At 38.8% G+C, this 16691-nt stretch overlaps 1 protein-coding gene across 1 annotated transcript in view; it reads left to right on the forward strand.

The window, feature by feature from the left end:
* The window catches only part of COL4A3 (collagen type IV alpha 3 chain), a 130473-nt gene that overhangs the window by 33894 nt on the left and 79888 nt on the right, over positions 1-16691 (forward strand).

Genomic DNA, 16691 nt, shown 5'->3' on the forward strand with positions numbered 1-16691 from the left:
CTTTCCAGAATTATTGTATTACCATGTACTATTAAATAAAGGTTCATTGGAACTTGGTGTTTCGAAGGCAGTGTAACATTGTAGGGTGTCAATAGCTGGGCATTCACAAGTTCAAGAATGCCCGAGCTGTGTAGTTCACCTGTATTCAGACAACTGTGTAATTTATACATGCATTTTCTCTGTGGCTAGTCCAGTGTTTTTTTCATGTTTCATTGTCCTTCCTGTCAAATGTTACAATTTCTGCTATCTGTATTTCTTGAAGTCCTAACTTCCTTAACCATGGCTGTCTTTCCTTGGTATCTGAAGTTTCCTGTCTGTATTAGACTGATAGTGTTAGTTTACTAGTATTAAAAGAAAAAAAAAAAAGAGCCCTATATGACAGGAGGAAAGTCCATTTTTATCTCCTATTTTATTTTCAGCAATAATTCTCCGCATGTATTTTCTACATCTCAAGTACATTCCCCTAGAATATAAACTTCTTGAGTGGATGTGGGATGTTCCCTGCTGGATCTCCAGCACTTAGACCAGTGTCAGGCACATAGTAAGGACTTAATAAATATTCACTAACTCATATTCACATTTAAATGGAAGCTAGAGATTCAGTACTGAAAAAAGTGCTAAGATATTTGGCAGTATGGAGCTTGCCTTCTCCATGAGAACAGCGATTTACAGCATGAATATCATCGAGTGTCATCTTGATAGCATGTGGTAGATCTAAACTACCTGGATTCAAATCCAGTTTCCATTATTTACTAGCTGGGCAACCTAGGGAAAATCACTTAGTCTCTCAGTGCCTTGGTTTTCTTTTATGTGTAATATGTTGTACAGATTAAATGAGTTTATAGAAATAGTGTACTTAGAGCAATTAATGATTGGGCACTCAAGTGTTCGATAAATCTAAGGTGTTATTTTTGGATGCCCTGGTGCTTTGCTTATTGCTCGCTCTTCTTCTCTCACTTCTATTTCTCTCTCCATCTTTCCTCCTACCTCACTTTTTTTTTCCTTCTCCTCTGCTTCCCCCTCCTTTACTACTGCTAGAGACTCTCACAAACATTATTTAATCCACTCTATGTGAAGGGACACATGCAAATGATGGCTCAAAATACAGAAGTTTGTAGTTTCTAGAGATAAGCTAACAGAATTTCTCATTTGTGCTTTCCTTATGAATGCCTCTTTCTTAGCTTAATCCTCCTGTTACCCAACAATTGCCCAGCTGGACACAGGACCAAGAATCCAGGGATTTTCCAATTTTATCCCCAGACTGGCCTCAACCACACTTTGTCTCTTAAACTGTTTATATGTAGCTTCCCTGTTTAATCAAGGAACCTATGACATACCCACACTGTGTCTGGATCCTCAGGAAAAAATGTGTAATGTCAAGCGTGTTTGTGAATGTGTATGCACATACAAACACAAATCTTAAAAATCAGAACCATTTTTTAGTATTTCCAATATGCTTGACTAATGACTGGTTGTATGCATGGGTAGGCACACAGTGCATGGAGTGTGTACATGTGCAGCAGCAGTGATGAAAAACTGGATTCATGTGTCCTTTTGGTTCAAAATTATGGAAAGATTAAATTAGATTCCAAATAAGAAACAAAAGTTTCTTTAGGCAGAAACATAGATTTGGTTACTTGATGAAAATTGTATAAAACTTCATGTGCTATCTTTAAATTTAAAGGTCTGATATATTTTATTTCACAATTTTAAACAATATAATCCACCTATTGAAGCTAATATTCAACAGTAAAATCCTGTTTTTTTAGACTGGCAATCTCTGCAATAGCACAAACATTAGGACATTCCTTAAAACAGAACATTTATTTTCAGTGCCTCAGGACCTACAATGTTTTCATTATACTCCATAATTGCAAAATTGATATCTTATATTGGAAACTATTTTTTTTAATTTTTATTTATTTATGATAGTCACACAGAGAGAGAGAGAGAGGCAGAGACACAGGCAGAGGGAGAAGCAGGCTCCATGCACCGGGAGCCCGACATGGGATTCGATCCCTGGGTCTCCAGGATCGTGCCCTGGGCCAAAGGCAGGCGCCTAAACCGCTGCGCCACCCAGGGATCCCTGGAAACTATTTTTATGGTTGTAAATAATCCCAGAGATGTGTACAATTTTTGAAAATATTAGTTTATACTGGAAATTACTATCAACTGAAATTAAAAATAACATGGAAGCAAGAAAATTACTTTTTATATATTTATCAGTGATATTACTATGTTCCATCTCATGCTTGAAACTCATACTAGTACACAACCCAATACAAGAAATGTTTTTGAAATATCATTCAAAATGCTCCCTTATGAGTTTCACAAGCTTTAAATGTTACTAAGACACATCTCCGCTCTTAAGGAACTTTCATTTGATGAAGCAGAGTAGGACAAGGACCTGTGTAACTAAATAAAACAGCAAGATGCCAGATGTCACAAGAGAACTGTCTTGGTGAGTTACCCCATCATATCTGGGGAGATCAGGAGCTACTCAGTTGAGGCTGTAGGGCAGGAGTTCTCACCCTGGTCTTCCAAAGGAAATCACCTGGACAGCTTTAAAAAAGATGAGGACTGAGTTCAGCCTCCAGAAGTTCTGATTCAGTTGGTCTGAAGTGTAGCCTGGGACTTCACAAGTTTTTAAGAGCTCCTCAGGCAATTTTAATGTACAACCAATTCAATTTTGGGTCTTAAGAGTGAGTAGGATTTTGATAGATTGGGATGGAGACAGGAGAATAGATGGAGGACAGGAAGACTAAGAGAAGAGGAGAGAGCAGAAGAAAGAGGACCAGTAAGGTAGCAAAAGGAGGGAGTCAATGTGGGAACAATAGGAGTAGAGGAATTGCCTGGATCCTTCTACTCACACCACAGAATTTCACCTGGGAACTTGACAGAAATGCAAACTCTCAGGCCCTACCCCAGACTCACTGAATCAGAATCTGCATTTCAACAAGCCCTTCAGGTTGATTTGTATGCACACTGAGGTCAAGCTAGATCACGGGGTAATAATATTGATGACAACCGCTGACACACTGGTGTTCAATATTACAGGTTATCATCTCCGCTAAGCTTCCCGTGAACCCGTAAGGAAGGGTTCTTTATCACTCTTCCATTTTTCCAAATGAAGAAATGAAAAGCTCAGGAAATTTTGGTACTTCACTCACCTAAAAAGTAGTGGAACAGGGATTCAAACACTAGACTCCTAACTCAGTGTAAAGAACACAAAATAAACTCCCTGGTGTGTACACACTTTAAGATATAGGATAGTACCAGTGGCTTTGAAATACCAGCATGATCGTCCTCAACTGTATTCCCTTCCCACAATCTCCTGGCCACCAAATGCCATCTGGAATTTCATGTTATTTTTTAAATTTTTCTTTATAGTTTATATATAAATACACACACACACACACATTCCTAAGCAAATATATAAATATATATATGTATTTCTTTCTCCATTCTACCTTGAAGTGTATGTGGAGCTTTTCTATTTTCACTGTCACAAACAATAGTGCACTGAACATGTTTGTATGTCTCTCCTGGTGCACTTGTGTCAGGGTTTCTCTAGAGAATATACTAGAAGCCTGTGGGAGACAGCATACACATATTTATCTTGATCAGGAAATGCTATGTTCATGTTGGGAAACAGCTTACAGTGTCTCCTGCAGGGTATGAGTTTCAGTTTCTCTTGATCTTTACCGACAGTTGGTGCTGTGGCCCTTAATTTTTGCCATTCTGCGACCCACTTTTAATTTTTTGCAAAAATGATGTGCGTGAAGTCATACCTGACTTTGGATCAAACTTGCTATTTTTCTGATAACTAAAGGTGCTGAGCATGTTTGTACACGTTTATGCTCTTTTTGTATTCTTCCCTTCTGTGGAATGACTGGCCGTATCTGTTGTCCATGGTTTTGTCTTTTTCTTATCGATTCCAAAGATATTAATTCTTTGTTGGTGATATATGCTGCACATACCCTGTCGCAGTTTATGACTTCTCTCTTCATTCTCTTGATGTAATCTTTTGGAAAACAAAGGTTTTTTTACTTTAATATGATAGAATGTATCAGGCTTTTCATTCACACTCTGTGCTTTTGAATCATGTTTAAGATACCTTTCCCTATCCTGACATCATAAAGAAATACTCTTAAATGTTCTTCAAAAAGCTTTAAAATCTTGTTGTTTTCATTTCAGTCCTTAGCCCATTTGCCATTGGCTCTTTGTAAAGTACAAATTGGAGAAACTGCATTGTTTTCTACATGGATGACCAATTGACTCAACACTGTTAATTGTACACCTATCCTTTCCCCAGGGATCTGCTTTGCTGGCTTAGTCATATGTAAGATTTCAATATATGGCAGGTCCCAGGGTGCCTGGGTGGCTCAGTCAGCTGAGCATCTGACTCTTGGTTTTAGCCTCAGGTCATGATCTGAGGGTCATGATCTCAAGCTGTGTGATCAAACCCCAGACTACTTGAGCTTCTGACTCTCCCTTGCCTTCTCTCCCCCTCCTCTTGTATATGGTCTCTCTTTCTCTCTTAAATAAATCCATAAATCTTTTTTTTTAATTGCATATATATATATAGCAGGTCTATTTCTTGGTTCTTTCACCACAGTGTCTCCATCCTTAAAGCTTTGTAAAATAAGTCTTGAAATCTCAAGTAGCATACTCCCTCCCCGGTTCTTTCATTCAGATATATTTTGGCTATTATGGGTCCACCGCTCTTCCATTTATGTTTTAGAATGGTGTTTCCAACTTTGTGTGGCTCTTAGTCATCCCAATGCATATTACCACTGCCTTTATGCTAAAAGAATATTCTCAGTAGTTCTCACTGTGGAGCCTCAGATGTTAGGCAACAGCATGTGTGAACATCCATGATTTGTAAGGTTCTGATAAAAGTAGTTGAGAGGCTTCAGAGTCAAGACACAACATTGCCCTTGTGGTCTGCTTAGAGATTCTAAACTTGTTTAAAGTAAAACCCAAGACCCTTGCCCTAAAGATGGTCCTCGACTCAATTAGAATAGCCACGGCCATTCATAAACAAACCTGTTTTGGTTAAACTTTTGGGTTTGATATTTGGAAAATTGTAAACATCATAATGACTTCCCTTCATCCTGACCCAGATTGGCTTCTTCCAAAGCAAATCAGGGTCACAGTGCTATTCTCTGTGTGCTGTGCAAATTAAATTAGGTTTGTTAGGATTTCTTAAATAGCTACAGTGTAGCTTGAAACAAAAACTAGAATTAAATGACAAAGAGACCATGTGTGTAAGAATGTGGAGACCCAGAGAGGGTCTTCAACCAGCCTAGAGCCATACAGTCTGAGAAATAACTCAAGTATGTTTGCCTACTATCCAGTTCCAAATCTTTCTACTCTAGATCAAGGATCAGCAAACTTTTTCTGGAGAGTCAGATAGTAAATATTTAGGCTTGTGGGCCAAGAGGCAATGTCCTCAACATTTGGAGCAACTGTTCTCCTGGAAAGGCTAATAGTGTTTCTACATCTAAAAATATAAAACCATTCTTAGCTTAAGGTCCAGACAAAAACAGACAGTGGACCAGATGTGCCCTACAGGCAGTATTTCCACCCCTGCTCTAATCCACACCTAAGAGCTGTAAATTTTTGTTTCTGCCCTTTTGGTGATAAGGAGCACATGAAAACAAAGTCAAAGGCCCCAGTGTAACAAAGATTCTGATTGTGTGTTAGAAGCAAGCACAGGTGAAACTCTGTTCCCAGACAGAAACTTAGGTCTGTACCATATGTATATGAGCATCCATTCTGAAGATGGCTTAAGTCAGTTGGAATCTGGTTCATTTTATCTTGCACACATTGAGAAGTCTGTACACCTCTGGGACTCTGTGATACCAAACCACAAAATTAGGAATGGAAATTGATGTGAGATTTCTTGGTCATCTGGTAAAATTCCATGCATGTGTAATAAAGTCTCTTAAATATACACAATGGAGAACAGGGCTATTAATATATATCATACTTTTCCTCCATTTAAAGATTAGAAGGTTGTATTGAGTAATTCTTATAGTTTCTTCAACTCAAGTATATTACAACTACAAGCATATAGACATGCCAATAGCATTTCTACTGTTCTACTAGAGAAGTCTTCTTTGATGGGGATTTTGTTCTTTGTAGTTTCTCTGGCTGAGACAAATGTTGTTTGTCTCTGACACATTTTAAAGGAAGATGCATTTTCTTTTTTTCTTTTAAGATTTTTTATTTATTTATTCATGAGAGACAGACAGAGAGAGAAAGAGAGAGAGAGAGAGAGAGGCAGAGACACAGGCAGAGGAGAAGCAGGCTCCATGCATGGAGCCCGATGTGGGACTCGATCCTGGGACTCCAGGACCATGCCCTGGGGCGAAGGCAGGCTCTAAACCGCTGAGCCACCCAGGGGTCCCAGAAAATGTGTTTTCATGACAGCTTAGGATCCTGAAACTTTTCTCTGTGTCTTGCTGTAAATCTAGATTCCTATAGAGTATGTCCAGGGCCATGTCTTTTTTCATTTTTTATTCCTTAAGTTGCAATCTATAAAAACACTCTACAATCCTATCTCTAGGCCTACAACTGGCTTTCCATTCTTCAAATACCTGTTCATTATTATAGGCACTGGCTGTGTAAAGTAAAAAACATTTCAAAGATTTGTGTGTGGAGAACTTGAGACTCACTGCCAAATCCTTTGAACTATGGTTGCTGGGTATGTTCACTTCCTTCCCATTTATTCATATTCTGAAGAGGCTTTTTGTAAACTCGTAGGGCTCTATAGTCTGGGTGTCTGCTTTAAGAACTTTCTTATCACATCATTACCTACAAAGGGCGCTGTTTACCAACTCCACAAAAATGAAAAGTGTACCTGAAAATATTTTTCAGACTGACTCATTCTTGAATGTCTGAAACTTTCATTGTTTTTTTTGTTTGTTTGTTTAATTGGCTTAGAATGTAGGATTGAAATTAGAAAGTAACATAAACTAAACCTAAAATAGATTTTCCTCAGCAAAGTATTTTTGTTTTTCATTTTTGTGGATAGGTCACCAGTCTACTATTCCCTCATCATTATTTTCATTTCCTTTTTTCTTTTTAAATGAGAATGTTATTATTGTTTCTTCTTTCTGATTGTGAAATAATATAGATGCCAAAGTTATAAGACAGTCCAAGGAAGTAAGAAGTCAAATTTGTAAGACACCTTAATTCCACCACCAGAGAAAACCATTTTTTTAAAAAGATTTTATTTATTTGAGAGACAGAGAGTGAGAACTCAAGTGGGGAGAGGAGTAGAGGGAGGAAAATCTTCAAGCAGACTCCCCACTGAGTACAAAACATGATCTTGGGCTTGATCCCAGGGCCCTGAGGTCACAACCTGAGCCGAAATCAGATGCTTAACTGACTGAGCCCACCCAGGCACCTAGAGATAACCATTTTTAACTATTCTATGTATATACTTCCAGACATATGTGTTTCATACAAAAATATGATCATACTGTTTAGCCGTATATTTTCTTCACTTAGTGTCATATCTTGTCTCCAAGGTAATGCATTTGGATCTGCTTCATCTTTTTGTATGTCTCCGTAATATTCCACTGTATTGCTATGCTATAATGTACACAACTGAGTCCTCAGGAAATCTTGTCTGTCTTATGGGCACATTTACACTGCCTCAGCTTCTCCTAGCATCATATGTGCAGGTATGCATCTCATGACCTTGGCTTTCAGTGACAGATGTTTTAGATATTAAAAATGTAATTGTGGGGTGCCTGGGTGGCTCAGTCAGCTAACCGTCTGACTTTACCTCAAATCATGACCCCAGAGTCCTGGGACTAAGCCCCAGATAGGGCTCCACACTCAGGGGACAGTCTTTGTCTCTCTCCCTCTTTCTCTGCACCCCACCCCCAGCTCATGGTCACTCTCTCCCTCAAATAAATAAATAAAATATTTTTTAAAAGATATTATGATAAAACAAATAAGAGGGTATTTGCATGCTGCAGCCTGGATGAACCTTGAAGACATTATGCTAATTAAAATAGGCCAAAAGACAGATAATGCATGTCTCCACTTAGATGGGGCACCTAGAGTAGTCAAATTCATAGAGAAAGAAAGAATGGTTGTTGTGGGCTGGGGAAGAGGAGAAGATAGGGAATTGTTTAATGGGAACAGAATTTCAGTTTTGCAAAATGAAAAGAGTTCTGGGGATTGGTTGCACAACAATGCAGATGTACTTAATATTATTCAACTGCACACTTAAAAATGGTTAAGATGATAAATGTTATATACCACAAAAAAGTTTTTTTTTTTACATGAGAGGATATTTAAATATGCCTGTATACATTTTATTGTAACTTTTAACTTATTCATTATACAAGCACATCATTACCCAGGGATTTCAGTTATCTAGAAGATAATAAAAAGCCAGAACAATGCTACAAAGCTCCTGAACTTCATGTATCATCGAGGCCCTCAAAGCTTACCGAGAGTCTCTTTATTCTGAGTTTATGAGCAATCCTACCAAACTTTAGCTACCTGATTTCTTAATTAGCAAAATGTCTGAAACAGAAATGTGGGAAGAGGTGCACACAGTTACAGGCAGGAAGTCAACAGTAGAAGGAAGGAAAGGCAAAATGTCTAATCCCATGAAAAGAGCCTCCATCCGAAGGAAAAAAAAAAAGCATATTTAACTATTGAAGCCACATACCATCCTGCAATCAAATGATATAGATGCAAATATCTCAATATATGCAATAGCATCACTCAACAAATATTTCTTCATCATCGGTTGAGTGCCAAGAATCCACTGGGTCGGGATCCCTGGGTGGCACAGCGGTTTAGCGCCTGCCTTTGGTCCAGGGCATGATCCTGGAGACTCGGGATCGAATCCCACATCGGGCTCCTGGGGCATGGAGCCTGCCTCTCCCTCTGCCTGTGTCTCTGCCTCTCCTCTCTCTCTCTCTCTGTGTGACTATCATAAAAAAAAAAAAAAAAAAAAAAAAGAATCCACTGGGTCACAAAAGTGTTGACAGTGACAGCAATAGTGTCTAGAAAGGGAGGATTATGTCACTTACAGTCTATTTACAAAGATAAAAGACCATGTAATGCAATGACAGTTGATCAAAGATTGGGTACTTTTAGGGGTAAGCTTCAGTTATCTAGAAATTGTACTTCTTAGAATGTTTCATGTTTCCCAACAGCCCTGCATCCAAATGAGACCCTCATTTAATGATCATATATTGATTAGTGTCTTTATTTATGCTGACTTCAACCTTATAAACAAGCCATTTGTTAAGCATGTTATTCACCAAGCAACAGGTGTGCACATTCTGATGGCACATTTGCTGGTTTTAAACATTTGCAATAACTTGATTTTAACCACCGTGTTTTCTTGGCTATAGCTCTATTTTATTTGGGTATTTGTGTCAATAGCCACAGTTCATATGTTTGGGCTATAGAAAAAGCTGACACAGGACAGAAAACATAATGTTGGTTTTACCATCACTACATGGTAGTTAATTTAGAGGTCTTCCTCTCTTTCTAGAGATGTTGCAAATTGTGAAAATCATCTAGATGGCATCTATGAGTTTATTTACCACATGAAGATGAAGATTCAGAAATAAAATTTGTGATTTTAGCAACTTTATTCAATAGTAGAGATAAAAAAAATTTTTAAAACATAGTAGAGATAAAGACTCGAGAAGAAATGTGCCCACGCAGAATCCTTGGTTGCTGTAGTCTCTGATGGGACCTATTTTTCTTTGGAGAAAAAGTATTAAAATTTTGAAGGCCTGAAAGTTAAACATTATTTGGGACATTACTGGCTTTGCTTGTTCCCTGGTGCAGAATGTTTCTGCAAACAAGACGGTGCTTGCAGGAGGCCAGATGATACTGTCAACACTGCTGTGATTTTCATATTCATCCATTAAAATACAGATTCCAAAATCCATTAAAATACACATTCAGACTCCCAGAGTTCATGACTTTTGCCATACCTGAATGTGACTGAATACCAACACTGTGGAAAGACTACACACAGCACACGTCCCTGCTGCAGCCATGAACCCTAGCTAAGGGTTATCAAAGCTTATCACCTTATCAAAGGACAGCTGCGAAATTGTGTAGATGTGTGTGGATGCGTGTGTGTCTGTGTGTGTATAATTCCTTTGAATTTGCCAGAATGGCTAAACCATTTTTTTTTTTTTAGGGTTTTCTAAATACGACTGCACATTTGAAAAGATGTCATGTAAAAGCCAAAGCACTGCATTTTTTACCAGGATATGATACTGATTACATCTCTGTCTTAAGAAAACTAATTTAAATATGCTTTTGTTGTTCTTTCTGTAGTCTTCTTTCCAAAACTAACAATGAGGCAAGCTATCTAGATGCTTGCTCTGTTGATCCAAGTTGGACAATCAAACTCTATTTTAGCAACAACAAACAATATCTTTAATATTAAGAGCGGAGCAAAGCAAATACTAGGAAAGTGTGAAAATACATTCATCTTCAGAGAGCCCTAGAAGATTTCTGATGTTTAACATTTAGAAATTTAGTGACCGGACCCCAATTGCTTTGAATTCTAAATTGTTATTTTTGCCCACTTTTCCTTTAATTCTAAAACTTAATTCCCTAATTCATAAAAAAAACTCCATTTTTCGTATTCTTTTGCATTCTTCCAAAACAGATACCACCATTGTGCAAAGTCTCCCTTCTTCCGATCTAAAATAAGAGTACGGAAAGAAGTCTGTCCTCTGACCCATTATTTCTACCTTATCTTTGCCTTTTCAGCTCACTGTGCTTTAGGGCTCCTGCCTTTGCCTTCTCATAGGCCCTTATATCTGTAACACTACACTGTGCCAGCAACAGCATTGTGTTTTCCCAATCCTAAGGACTCTGAGTAATTCTCCTGTGGCTTTCTTGTCCACCTGCTCCTATGATTTTTATTTACTTGGCATTAGCCATCTGAATGAGAAGAAAAATTCAGTCAATCATCAAAATGTCTAAAATACCCAAATGTTTGTTTTCCAGAGACATAGCTTACACTTTCTTATTTATTTTTGTGTGGTGTCTCACTCCAGCTGTCAGCATCGTATTTATATGCTTATCTCCCCATAGTCTGTTTTCAGTGCCACGAAGCATTGTATTATTCTTGACGCATGCCCAGTTTCATTTTTAACCTTCTTTTGTTGCTTTAATAATAGTTACATATCTCACGTAGTTAGGTAAATTGTGCCTACCGACCTTATGTACCTAGTTCGCTGTAATCTATCATTTCATATCGTCAATATTTATTGAACATCTACTATTTGCGACTGCAGCCCCACTGCTATGTAGGAGTATCCTGTCCTTTGAGATTTCAAACTACTTGAAATTCTTTGAATACCATCTCAAATCCATGGGAAATCCAAATTCTGCCCAAGATTTCTGCAAATTCCCTGGGGCCTGCATTCTCTTGATAGCGTCCCCTTCTGATTTCCTGGACTTGCTGAAGACTGAATCTCACCCACATCTCAATTTCCACAATTATTCTTCCACTCATGAACCAGAGCAGGACAGCGTGCTGCTTGCCCACTTTTCCCAGGATCAAGCAGTTTTACAGAACAAATTTTATTGAAGATTCAGAGACAAGAGGACTTCAGTCATATTTGTAATATGCTGTTTCTTCTGCTGGGGGGGGTGGTGGTGGGAGAATTTGTTACCTTTCCCTTTATACCTTTCCATATATAGGGGCCCTCACCCCCCACCACTCAGGTACATCTTGAGGGCTTTGTTTTATAATCAAACAAGCCCAGGTGTCATGGGACACAGCTAAGGAAAATTCCCGCCCCCCCCACCCCCTCGGGGAAGAATTGCTCCCTTCCTCCCCTGCCCTGTGAACTGTCCTCCCCTAGGAACAGAGAGATGAGTAAAATGTGACTTCCTATGAGAAGCTTTGTTAGCTGATGGAGAAACAAATAATTACAATGCAATTAGATGGGTGTTATAAGAGCAGTTATGCACAAAATAGATGAGAGAGCAAGTAACTACCTAGAGGATTTAGGAAGGTAGTCTTCTGGAAAGAGGTAACCTTTGAACTGTTCCAGAATGAGCACAACTTAGCCAAGCAGAGTCAGGGGTATTGAGAAGTGGGCATTCAGGCCACAGAAGGACCATGTGGAAAATCCCAGGAATGCAAGAGAGAGCTCGGGGTGACCAGTGGCCTCCGAGGCTGGGGAAATAGGGGAGACCAGAATACAAAGAGCCTCGTACGTCATGCTGATGAGTTTAGACTTGACACTGCCAGCCCTAAGGAATGAACAAACAATTTTAATCAGGGAAGTGACATAATACAATTTGGGAAATTTATTTATGGTTGAAAATTAATCCTAAAAAGAAATACTGTTTTCTTATTTCATAAATACGACAGACATAAGTGTAATAGTTTTCCAGAGGAGTCTCAGTTTCTGTTTAATGCTGAATAGGTAAAGCTGATTCTCAAAGTGTGGTCTGGGGAACTCCTGTGGCCCTATGTCCTGGGCTCTTTGTTGCAAATGCGGATTCCAGGCACTCAGAACTATACTCTAGGCCTGGGATCCTAGAAAAATTAAGACTTCTAACGGCTCCAGATAATCTTTGTATACTCACAGTTGAGAACCACTATCCTAACTTTCAGTTGGGATACTGTGAAACTAAATAGATTTTTCTTAATCACAATTTGATTTGAACTGGTACTATCGAAGAAGTACCTTCATCGTAACAAATGCAACAAAAACATTCCAAACGTTTCTATGGTTTATTTTAAAAAGCAAACTCAGGATATCAGATTCTCTCCTTATCCTTTAGAGAGATTTTATGTTTGTGATTTGTTGGCTTATGTCCCGCCCCAATCAAAGCGTTAATTAGACAGCTTTTACTGTCCTTCACTTTAAGGAGAAGGTAATTTCAGGAATAGAGCCCCAGCCCAATTCAGCCATAAATTCTCCCTGATGTGGACACAGGTGAGACAAAACCCACAGGTTTGTGAGCCCCACCTCTCCAATCCTCCAGGGCAGTGGGCAGGGGAACTAGCATGTATAATGGCATGTATGCTTGTAAGTTTGCTGGTCTCCCTAAAATGTAGTTGGCTCCTCTGCCCAAGAGAAAAGGAGAGGTTCTGAGCTCCAGATAAAATCTGGGCAGATGAACCCTGGAGGCCTCTTGCAGTCTTAATATCCTATGATTTAGAACAGCAGAGCCTGCTGGTCCCTTACCACTAGCAAGTGGTAGGTCAGGCAACCTCCAGGAGTGACCTTCTCTGGCAGAGAATCAGCCAAAGGTTTCTTCATCAAACGATTCAATCATTTTTCTTTAAAATTTTCCCTTGTTTATTCTTACTGCATTTTTTTTTCCTACTGGGAAGTCAAAGCTAGATTGGTGATTTTCCAAATTGGAGAAAAACATCAGTGACAATGAACTTAGAATACTTTTTAGATTGAGAAAACAATAAATTACTAGACTTCAAATGTAAAGTTAACAGGAAATTTTCTGGTTTTGAGATGAACTTTCTTTTTCATTGTGAATTTTTAGCAAAGTAAAAAAAATACGGATAGTAACATAATAATTAATAATAATAACAAAATACTTGTAATATTAAAGACTTGGAACAAAAACAAAGTCCCCCCAGCTGAACCTCCCCCACAGTCCCCTCCGAGGAGGCAACCACTATTAAGTCTTCCAACTATTTCTTCCACTTATTTACTGTCACATTCTAAAGAACAGGCTTATAGAGTTATTTTAAAACTGTCTATTGACTTGTAGCACAGGTGGTGAGGACACTTCTGTGACCTACAACCTTCCTTTTCCTCAAATTTTCCCAATATGCTTAGATCAAAACTTCAGGTGAAATTAGTAGTATATGATTTTGGAAATTGTGTGCATTGCTAAGCCACTGCTTTTTAGGTTCGTAAACTTTCTTGGACAAACTTTTGTTTTTCCTGAACTTTTAAATTTTTCTACTGTCACACTTGTCAGACAGTTTTCTTGGTGTCCTCCCCACCAGGGGCTGCCACCCCCGACTCCAGTCTGAGTTATTTATACCGTGATCATCCTGAGATAATCATTTCAAGTTAGATCCTCGCTCTTAGATGCTAGGTCTTCCTGTTTCTTGACCTAATTCCTTTTTTATTTTTTTATTAATTTTTTTTTCAGTGGAGCACATCCTCTAGTAGTTAACCGCAGAAGTATGCCAGGATGGTAATATTTTTGCTTCATTATGTACCTGAAAATAATCTGTGTTTCCTCAAATTTAATGTATCGTTTGGTGAGTATAAAAGTCTACATTGAAAATCCATTTCCCCCAGAATTCTGAAGGCCTCATGCCATATCTCCCTCATGGTATTACTGTTGACATATCCAATGCTGTTTTGATTCCAAGATCTTTGTATGTAACTGTTTCTTCTTGTTGTTTCCTTCTAGAATCTTCTCTGTTGTCCCCAGTGTTCTGGAATGCTTTGACAATATGCCTCAGATGTGTATGTTTGTAAGAGAGGGACATTCAGTGGGCCCTATTGATCCAAATATTCATTTTCTTCACTGAAAAAAATAATTTCTTATGTGATTACTTTGATCATTTCCTCTAATTTTCTCTCGTTGACCTTTTTGAAACTCCATTTGGTCAGATACTGGACATTCTGGACTGATCCTCAAAACTTCTGAGTTTTTTTTCCTCATTGTACACCTCTTTTCCTTTTGCCCTATTTTCTGAGATTTCTGAATTTCTCTTTTTATCATTTCCATCAAATGTTTCATTTTAGTTGGACCCCTGTATTATTTATTACTACCTAAATGATCATCCCCAAATCTTTCAGTTTAAAACGGCAAACATTGATCATCTCATACATTTTTGGAGGCTAAGGAATCTGGGAGCAGCTAAGTTGGGTGGTACTGTCTCCAGGTCCCTCATGGGGTTCAGAACTGTAGGCTGGGGCAATAGGCATCTAAGTCTTGACAGAGTTGAAACACTAGCCTGCAAGATAGCCCATTCACAGATTTGTTACCAGAGGCCTCAATTCCTTAATACACATACCTCTTCATAAGGCTCCTTGACTTGACCTGGCAATTGCTTCCTCAAAGCAATAACCCAAGACAGCGCAGATATCGCAATGCTATTTTATGACTAAGTCTCAGAAGTGATATGGCATCATAATTGTCCTATTCTTTTGGTCAAACAGACTAACCCTGGTTCAATATGGGATGAGAGGGCAGCCCAGGTGGCTCAGCAGGTTAGCGCCACCTTCAGCCCAGGGCCTGATCCTGGACACCCGGGATCAAGTCCCATGTCGGGCTCCCCACAGGGAGCCTGCTTCTCCCTCTGCCTATGTCTCTGCCTCTCTCTCTCCCTGTGTGTCTCTCATGAATAAATAAAATCTTTAAAAAAAAATGTGGGATGAGACTACAAAAGAGCATGGCTGCCAAGAGGAGGGATCACTGGGGGCCATCTTGGAGGCTAGCTACCACAGCTCTGTATTCTAATTTTTATTGTTTTTCTTTTTTCTTTCTACTCTGTGTGTACCGACCCTTTTGGAATGGCCTCTATTGGGCATACTTCATGATCCCAATCCAAATAATGTGAAAATGGTCTTTCTTGGCTCACCCTCCCTATCATGCACAGGAGCCAAATTCTAAAGCACCACAGTTGGCTTCTAGACTCAGTCCAGCTATGTGATGCCTCAGTCCCTCCCACTGCTTTGTGTTGTCACTGCATTTTGCTCACCAGGAATGTTTGTCTTATCTAACTTTTATCTTTGAGTTTGTCTTTTTTATTTTCTGGTTTTGTGTCTTATCTTTTACTGGAACAGAGGTATGTGTCAAAGTATTTATAAATGTACCTGTCCAGTTGGCATAAAGCTGGCCATTCAGCTTCCAACAATTGACAATTTTCATCTGTTTTTGTCCGTTTACCTGTTTTTCTTGTCTAATGCGTTGGTATTATTTTGTATTCTTTATTTATCATCTTATTCTGGTTTTCATACACACACACACACAAAGAGGAGACATTGAAGAGTATTTAAATAACCCTCTTTCTGGATTAACTTTCACGTACATAAGTGAACCTGTTTTTTTCTCCTTATTATTAAGAATAATATTGTTACCCAAGTAGTGTCCAGATTTTCAAATAGTATCAGATCAGAGTCTTCCCAAAAACCCAAAGAAGGTTTTTGGAAAACTGGCCTGGTCTTATGGGTGACCTTCAACTTCTTGTGTTCCTTTTGGATGACTTTTAGGTTCATAGATAGAAAATGGATTTTTCCTTGAAATGTCTCATATTTTTGTGATACAGTGTGAGGTTTCTGGAAACTTCTAGCAACTCTCCCAGAACCCAAAGCTGAAAAATGTAAAACTCTTATATTCGCTTTTTAGATTTGCTCTTGACGATTGGCATAATTAGCCAAGTAACAGCTCCTGGAAGTGGTGAAAGGCCTGGGATCATCTTCCATGTGGACAAGAGCTAAGGGTTCCTTCTCCAGACTTTCTCCATCTGAAGTGGCATCCATGGAGAGATCAGTGAGAACTCTGACATGCCTGGTTTGACTGTGCTTCTTCACTGGTTGTGAAATGAAAAAGGAATAGATGAGTTTTATATACAAGCTACTTTTTTAAACAAATAATAGTATCAAAGATATTTTTTGAAAGACCTCATCATGCATAGGCAAACCAGGCAGGCAAGCAAAGCGGCCCCT

The sequence above is a fragment of the Canis lupus genome, chromosome 25, assembly GCF_003254725.2.
Source record: "Canis lupus dingo isolate Sandy chromosome 25, ASM325472v2, whole genome shotgun sequence".
Lineage (NCBI taxonomy): Eukaryota > Metazoa > Chordata > Mammalia > Carnivora > Canidae > Canis > Canis lupus.